Genomic DNA, 8288 nt, shown 5'->3' with positions numbered 1-8288 from the left:
CAGGTCATCATCAGGTGTTACTTCATCTTCCCCACACTTAGGCGTTTTATTATTGCTAAGCACTACCGTTGGAGTTGGTAAAACAATATGGTTCTTGCCAATCGTTTTTATTGGTTCAACGGTTTTGGTTGGTGGAGATTTAGACTTTCGAATCACAAAGGTGGTCGATTTTTCACCTTTACTAAGTGTCATTCTACCCTCTTTTACATCAATTAACGCCCCGGTGGACGCTAAGAATGGTCGACCTAAAATTAGAGGAACGTTTGAGTCCTCTTCAATGTCAATGACAATGACAATGAATTCGACTAAAAAGGTTAAATTACCCACTTGAACGGGTAGGTTGTCAGCAATTCCAACTGGGTGCCTAATGGTTTGATCAAAGAGTCGAACACTCATTTTCGTTGGACTTAACTCACCTACACCTAATCTCTTATATAATGAAAGAGGCATAACACTCACACTTGCACCTAAATCTGCTAGTTTATCATACATGACACAATCACTAAGTAGACAATGAACAATAAATTCACCCAGATCACCCAACTTGGGTGGAGGTTTTGGTGGAACTGTCTTCACCGGTTTATCATTACGGTTTTTGTTTCTTGCACTTTCTTATTCTTCTTCTTCTTTCCAGAGGTATCACAAACTTTATTACCTATCACTTGCTCATACTCAACTCCTTTTCTTGCAAACGGGATGGGTGGTCTGTATGGTGCCACCACTGGCTTTACATACTCGGGTGGTGGTAGTGTTGTAACTTCTTCATTGTTACTCACATCTAAAACCTTCCCATCTTCTGGTGCTGGTTTTTCAGAATTTGTTGATACCATATTAACATTCTCATTCCAAGGATTTACTTCAGTATTACTCGGTAGCTTTCCTTGTTCCCTCTCACTAATCATGCTAGCAAGAGTACCTACGTGTTTTTCTAGATTCAAAATGGAAGCTTGTTGAGTTCTTAATGACTGATCAAACCACTCATTTGTTTGGGTTTGAGATGTAATAAATTATTTTTGAGATTCCATTAGCTTTGCCATCATTTCTTTCAGATTTGACTTTTTCTCTTCGGTTTGTTGTGGTGGTTTATACAAGTCAGGTCTTTGTTGATTTAAAGTGTTGTTTTGAGTTGGTTGGTTATTCGGACCTTGTTGGTTATACGAGTTATTGTTAGGTCCATTTGGATTGTAAAGAATGTTTTGATTCCGTTTAAAGTTAGGCCTTGGCGGTTGATAATTATTTTGATAATTATTTCCCGGCCTTTGGTTCATGTAGGAAACATTCTCACGTTGTTCCATGGTTTGCTCAATGTGACAATCTTTCATTAAGTGTGGTCCACCACATTGCTCACAATTGATTCGTATTGCGTGAATATCTTTAGTCATCTTTTCCATTCATCTTTCGAAAGCATCTATTTTTACGGAAACGGAATCAAAGTCATGGCTAGAATCGGCTCTAGCCGCTTTAGATGAACGAAAAATATCTTTTTCCCGGTGCCACTCATGCGAGTGGGAGGCTGTATTATCAATTATCTTGTGAGCTTCTGTTGCGGTTTTCTTGATAATGGAACCACCAGCTGCTGTGTCGATGTCTTTTCGTGTAGCAACGTCGACACCTTGGTAGAATATTTTTACTATTTGATAAGTGTCTAAACCGTGCTGAGGACATCCTCTCAACAACTTTTTGAATCTTGTCCATGCCTCATATAACGTTTCGTTTGGATTTTGCGCGAACGTAACAATTTCTCCTTGAAGTCTCACGGCTTTAGATGCCGGAAAGAATCTTTTAAGAAAATTTTCAACTAAGACATCTCATGTATCAATCGCCCCTTTAGGTAATGATTCTAACCAATCTTTGGCTTCTCCCTTTAAAGTCTAGGGGAACAACATAAGATAAATAGTTTCATCCTCAACTTATCGGATTTTAAATAGATTACAAATCCTATTAAAAGTTCAAAGATGTTCGTTTGGATCTTCTTTTGCTGTACCACTAAATTGGCACTGATTAGTGACCATGTGTAGGATTTGTCCTTTGATTTCAAAATCTGGCGCATTAACATTTGGCTGATTAATGGCGTGACCTTGGCCCGTGCGTGTGGCTCTCATTCGGTCTTCCATACTTTGAGGTTCCGTTATTTCCATATTTGAATTTGTTGAATCTGAATCACTAGAAGATTCTGATTTAACGGTTTGTGGTTCAGGAGGAAAGATTAGTGGTTCAGGATCTTGGAATTGTCCTTGAATATCCTCCGGGTTCTTAATTGTGAAGTCGAGTTCAAAAAATGGATTATCGGGATTTTGAGTTGGAGTACTTGGATTACTAGATGATGATTCTAAAGAAAAATCAACGGGGATAATATTGGCTAGATGTCTTGATCGGGTTACAGGTGGTGAACGTATGAAAGGTGGTAAACGTTTTGCTCGGTGCATTCACTGAATATCTTATTAGTTATAAAAATAAAAATTATATAAGTTATCAAATTAATAGACTTTTCTGATTTTTGCCCACGTTTCGAATAGCCAATAGATGCAGCAGGTAGCCAGGACCCTTTAAATCGGAAGCCCACAACTCGCCACTAACAAATTCAACTATTACTACGAACCAGAAAATTTGGATGTCTATTGATTTAATTGCTTAAAATAATTTTTCGTCGAAATTTTGAAATAAAAATCTATGTCCCAAAAACTAGAACGTAGAAATGAAAAAGAAAAAGCGCGCCGAAAAATGTCAAAAATAAAAAAAAATAAGAAAGAAAAACGTCGAAACTTAAAAGTCTAAAAACAAAAAATTAAAAATTGCATCTAAAGGTATTAAAGCTTAAAAGGAATTCTATATCCAAAACGGTAATAACTTAAAAGGTACTAAAATCTATAAACTTAAAATGACGTCGCAAAATTCTAAAGCACCTAAATCTTAATCTAAAGAAAAAACACTTAAGGGATTTTACGGCAAAGCCTAAAAATCTAGAATTATAAAATACTACAGCAAAAACTAAGTTTAAAACTAATTACGAACGATAAATATAAAAATTACGAATTTAAACGAATAAAAAGATACACAATATAAAAATAAAACTAAAGTTATAAAAATATAATTTTTATATTATTTATATAAAAGTATTAATATAAATATGTAAATAATAATAACTAAAACTTAAAATACAAATTATATTAAAACTATATAATAATTAAACCCTAATAATAATAATAAATATAAAATTAAAACCCTAATTCGTATTTAATGCGTGGGTTCAGACCTATCAGCTCATTCCATGCGAGCACATAGATTCAACGTGTCCAGCTCATGCGATCGCATGAGCGTGCAGGCTCAGAATTTTGCAGGTTCAAATTCAACAGGTTCAAAACTCTTTTTTTTTACAATATAAAAGGTAGATAATAAATTTTTATTTTAAAAATCTAAATAAAAATACTTTTTAAAGACAATCTCTTAAATATATGTATATATTTTTTTTTCTTTTTTTTATTTTTTAACAATTATTACACACACAATTATATTTTTACAAAATTAAAAATTATATATTTTTACCCAAATATACTTTACAAAAATATAGCGTTTTTTTAGCGTCCCCGGCAACGCCGCCAAAAACTTGATGTGCAGTGGAGGTGTACAAAATACTACTCCCTACGTCCCAATTTAATAATCCACAGACAAAAGGGCACACAGTTTTAGGAAATCCCACAAACTTCATTTATCCACCAATGAAATATTTTCTCTCTCCAGATCCACCAATCAAATATCCTCTTTCCTTTCTATTTATGAAAGTGGACTATTAATTTGGGATATCCCAAAATGGAAAAATAGGACTATCTAATTGGGACGGAGGTAGTATTATTTTTATTACAAAATACATTACAAATTACACAAGTTTTAATTATTTATAGATGAGATATACTTAAACCTTGCTACAACACTTATAGGCAGTGTACCTAATCGTAGATAAGTGTAGTTTTTATTAAGTCCGGTTCGTTCCACAGGGAGCTAGTGATTACGTACTATATTTTTATAAAACTATATTTATATAAAATATATATAATTATATATAGTAATATTATTATTATAAAAGGGGGTTTACCGTTTAAAGACCGGTTTGTCGATTTTATATTTTAAGCGTAAAGATAAATGACAATAATTAAATTGCGTAAAATAAATGACAAAATTAAAATAATAATAAATAAAATGCCAGTAAATAAAAGTACGATGAGAAATACAATAAAAGTATTATGCTTATTTAAACTTCCGTAATCATGATGTTTGACGTTTTGATTTTAATTCATTATTCTGTGTTAATTGTCCTTTGTCATGGATTATTTGAAACCTATCTGGTTTTGCCCATAATAGTCCATCGGTCATAATTATAAAATGCTCGTTAAATTAACCTTATTCCCGAAGTCAAATATTCCAACTAATTAGGGATTCAAACTGTAACAAGGTTTTAATACTTTGTTAATAATTACACCAGGTTATCGACTGCGTGTAATCCAAGGTTTTAATACTTTGTTAACAATTACACCAATTATCCTTTTATGTAATCCACCCCTGTTTTAATGAGATATGAATATTAATTTACCCACTTGATCAGTTTGAATAATCAATTACCCAACCCGAATAATTAATTAAATGATTGTAAAGGATGTCGTATAAACGTCACTAAACAGGACATTCATAATCATTTAATAATTATTAGATTAACTAATTTGAAGATAGGTTCGACCCAACCCGTCATCCGACCAAAGACACGCGTTAAAAAAAAATTTGTGACACAGTGTATCTGGACGGCGTCCAGTTATCTGGACGGCGTCCAGTTCTGAAGGACTCGACGGCGTCCAAACCTTTTGGACGGCGTCCAAATGAACTAAAATATTCTGATCAGTTTTACATTTACACGCGAGCGAAAAACCCGCTTCCCGACACTTTCACATGAAAATACTTTCACACGAAAACACTTTCACAATATGTTATAATAATTAAAACTAAGAGTTTTCCACGATAAAACCGAGTTTTACGACACCGGGCCCACATCGGCCGTTTTACGACTTTCGTACAAAATCACAAGTTTTTGACCACGCGAGTTTTAACATAAACTAAAGACCGAGCATGGTGATTGGGGATACGCTACCCAATCCTAATCAAATCCAAAAGCAAGATCTTCTAAAGCAACTACGCGAGTCCACTAGTTCTCACGCTTACCCGACCTACCGCATCCAAGCAAATCTATAAAAATGTAAACAACGAGAGGGTAAGCTAATGCTTAGTGAGTGAGAATATACTACATACATATATATGCATAAAATGAATACGCATCGCCAACACATAAATAGTAAACACATACCGAAATCCGAGCATAACTAAGCAATGTTATACCTAACGTACCACCAAGCCAAATCCGTAAGATTAGCTACAACATACAATAAGTATATATACTCATAAACAAGGATACAACCAGTAATACAACAAGGTTAACCCCATAACCTTAAACCCATGAAGGTTGGCCGAACAACCCGAGCCTTAGTGAATTCGCACAACCCGAGATTCACTTCCTTCACCACTTCAACAACCGAGGTTGGTCGAACTACCCGTGCCTTAGTAAATTCGTACAACCCGAGATTCACTACCTCATCAATAAGATGACCGTACAACCCGAGTCATCATGAATCCGCACTACCCGAGATTCATTACCTCAACAATACCCACATCATCGTGGTTACTCAATCGTATCTCAATACCAATCCCACTACATCGGGATTATATAACTCCATATCACAAGTCCATGTGATAATGTACACATGAAGTGTGCACCTCGCCAAAGGTGGTCAACCAAAACGCACAACCGTGCCAATTGGACTTATTACACAAGCCCATCAAATCCACCTATATGTGAAGTGAGTTCTATAACCGAGAACCACTTCACTCGACCCGCACCCATCCTACACATACATATGCACATAGGATATTAACACTTACCTTGTCGTCTTGATGAATGCAACCGAAAAATTCCACAAGACGCTAATGGAAAGTGCCTATTGCATTATCATAATACAAACAACACAATTAGGGTGGACTTACAAACCAACCTAATTGATACTTAGTGCAATTTTGACCCAAATGCACTTCCAAGCACAAATCGCGCCCAAACTAACCAATAATCACTAACACAAGTGAAAATGGTTCTAATATGCCAATTAAACCCGAACACACGTGTTAAGCACTCGTCTTGCCCAAAATGACACACAAACCCTAATTTTGACCCATTTCAAAATTAGTCAACCAAAAACCCCCAAATGGGTTCCAACACTTCCATAATCACTAAACCTAGTGATTAAACCTAATATCAAAGCCTAAATATGGCCAAATCGTCAACCAACCCAAAACCCGCCAAGTGACCACAATAACTAGTCACCATAAACTCACTTCATCATCAAAAGGGTTTCACAACTAAACAATCTCAAACCCTAACTTGAATATCAATTTTAACAAATGAAATTCGGAGTTTGAACTCACCAATACTACCACAACGTAGCCGTGAACGAGATGAACAACTACTTTAAAACCCGAGCTTTGGTGAGAATCCGACTCCTTCGTTTCCAAATCAAGCTCTCTGTCTCTAAACTCTTCCTCTCTCTAAGGTTTGAAGATGAGAGTGTTTGTGGGTGTAAAGTGAGGATAAGATGATCAATAGGTCAGCTTTGAAGGCTCCAAACCGACCCCAAGTGAAAAGACCAACATACCCCTTTTAAAATCATAAAATTACACAGCTGGCCCGTCAGTTCTGTTGGACGGCGTCCCAAGTCTTGGATGGCGTCCCACCTTTCTTTGCTGGACGCGGTCCTTCAATCTGGACGGCGTCCATTTCTACTGAAAAAGACTGAAACAGAAACAGGGTCTTACAACTCTCCCCCACTTAAAATCGATCACGCCCTCGTGATCTCCATCACTTAACCAACCGGACCAACACTCAATGGTCCTCAAACGTACGTTCCAATATGACTTCCGCCACATTTATGGTAAATCTCAAATATTGTTCCACTTATCAAATATACACGTACACGCATTTCGAGACATGCAACGCACACAACATTCGAAAACTACTACAAACACTTAGCCTTTATGGAAACATCACGCGTTTCTTCCAAATTCCTTTAGGCAATTCTTCCCAACGAATCACCTTGAACACTAAATCGTCATCCGCGATTTATCAAATCCACAAATTCGAGAACTAAAAATCGCTCAATCCCTCACATCGGGAAAAACTCAACCAATCTCTTACCGAGATATCAATCCCGTAGCGTACCCTTACCAAGTACAATGCTAATAATAACCACGTTCCAACATAAGGTCAACAACCAAACCAATGAAGACCAACAAAAGCGAATCCTTACGGATAACACTTACCACTTACAAACCTTGTAGTGCGCAACACGACCAATACGCAACTATCATAAAGTCGTAAGCAAACGACTAAATCCGCTTGCGTCCAAAATGACTATGGCAACGCTAATCCCAAGGTGTACAAAATCGACTATTGTCACACCCGTAACAACATGTGAGCGATACACGGTTATCACATCACTAATCACATAACATGGTCCTCGTGACCCCACCATTGGTATATAAAACAACCAATAGTTCACAATACTAACCACACCAACATGGCAGAAACAACCCGAGCCGAAACACATATGGAGGACGGTCGAAACAACCCGAACCTTAGTGAATTCGCAACTACCCGAAATTCACCAACCCAATCCATATTTGCCATAAAAAAATGACCGCACAACCCGAGTCATCGTGAATACGCGCAAACCGATATTCACTACCTTCACCACATAGTATAACCGAGGATGGTCGTACAACCCGAGCCTTAGTGAATCCGAACTACCCGACATTCACTACCTCAAACTATGAGTCCAACCAACAGGGACAATCGAACTACCCGAAATATTGTGAATACGAGCAACCCAATATTCACGTCCCAAACTACACGCAAAGAATGGTACTCCCATTCCCCATCGGTACTCGAATTTCCCGATAACGTTATACCATACCGATATAACACTACACCCATGATGAAGTTAGCGGACCGAATCAACGGCCATAACCCACCAATCACATACGCTCTTTTGGCCTCAATCAACGAGTAGTGCAACACCGCGCACTACTACACTATAGTGAATACTAACGGATTACACTAACCATTCACCACAAACGAAGTATATACGCATACTTAAAATCATTCCACACAGCCTGGAATTTCCGCACACAAATCATACGCT

The 8288-nt window shown here is 36.9% G+C and overlaps 1 non-coding gene across 1 annotated transcript; it reads left to right on the top strand.

Annotated features, from left to right (window-relative positions):
- Nucleotides 1-1647: 1647 nt before the first annotated feature.
- LOC139865312 (small nucleolar RNA R71) lies at nucleotides 1648-1754 on the top strand. Its single transcript, XR_011764840.1, has one exon. It is a non-coding gene; the product is annotated as a small nucleolar RNA R71 (small nucleolar RNA).
- The last annotated feature ends 6534 nt before the right edge of the window (nucleotides 1755-8288 follow it).

Source organism: Rutidosis leptorrhynchoides, chromosome 8, assembly GCF_046630445.1.
Source record: "Rutidosis leptorrhynchoides isolate AG116_Rl617_1_P2 chromosome 8, CSIRO_AGI_Rlap_v1, whole genome shotgun sequence".
Lineage (NCBI taxonomy): Eukaryota > Viridiplantae > Streptophyta > Magnoliopsida > Asterales > Asteraceae > Rutidosis > Rutidosis leptorrhynchoides.
Note: the sequence above shows the minus strand (reverse complement) of the source record. Positions and strands in the feature narration are given on the sequence as shown.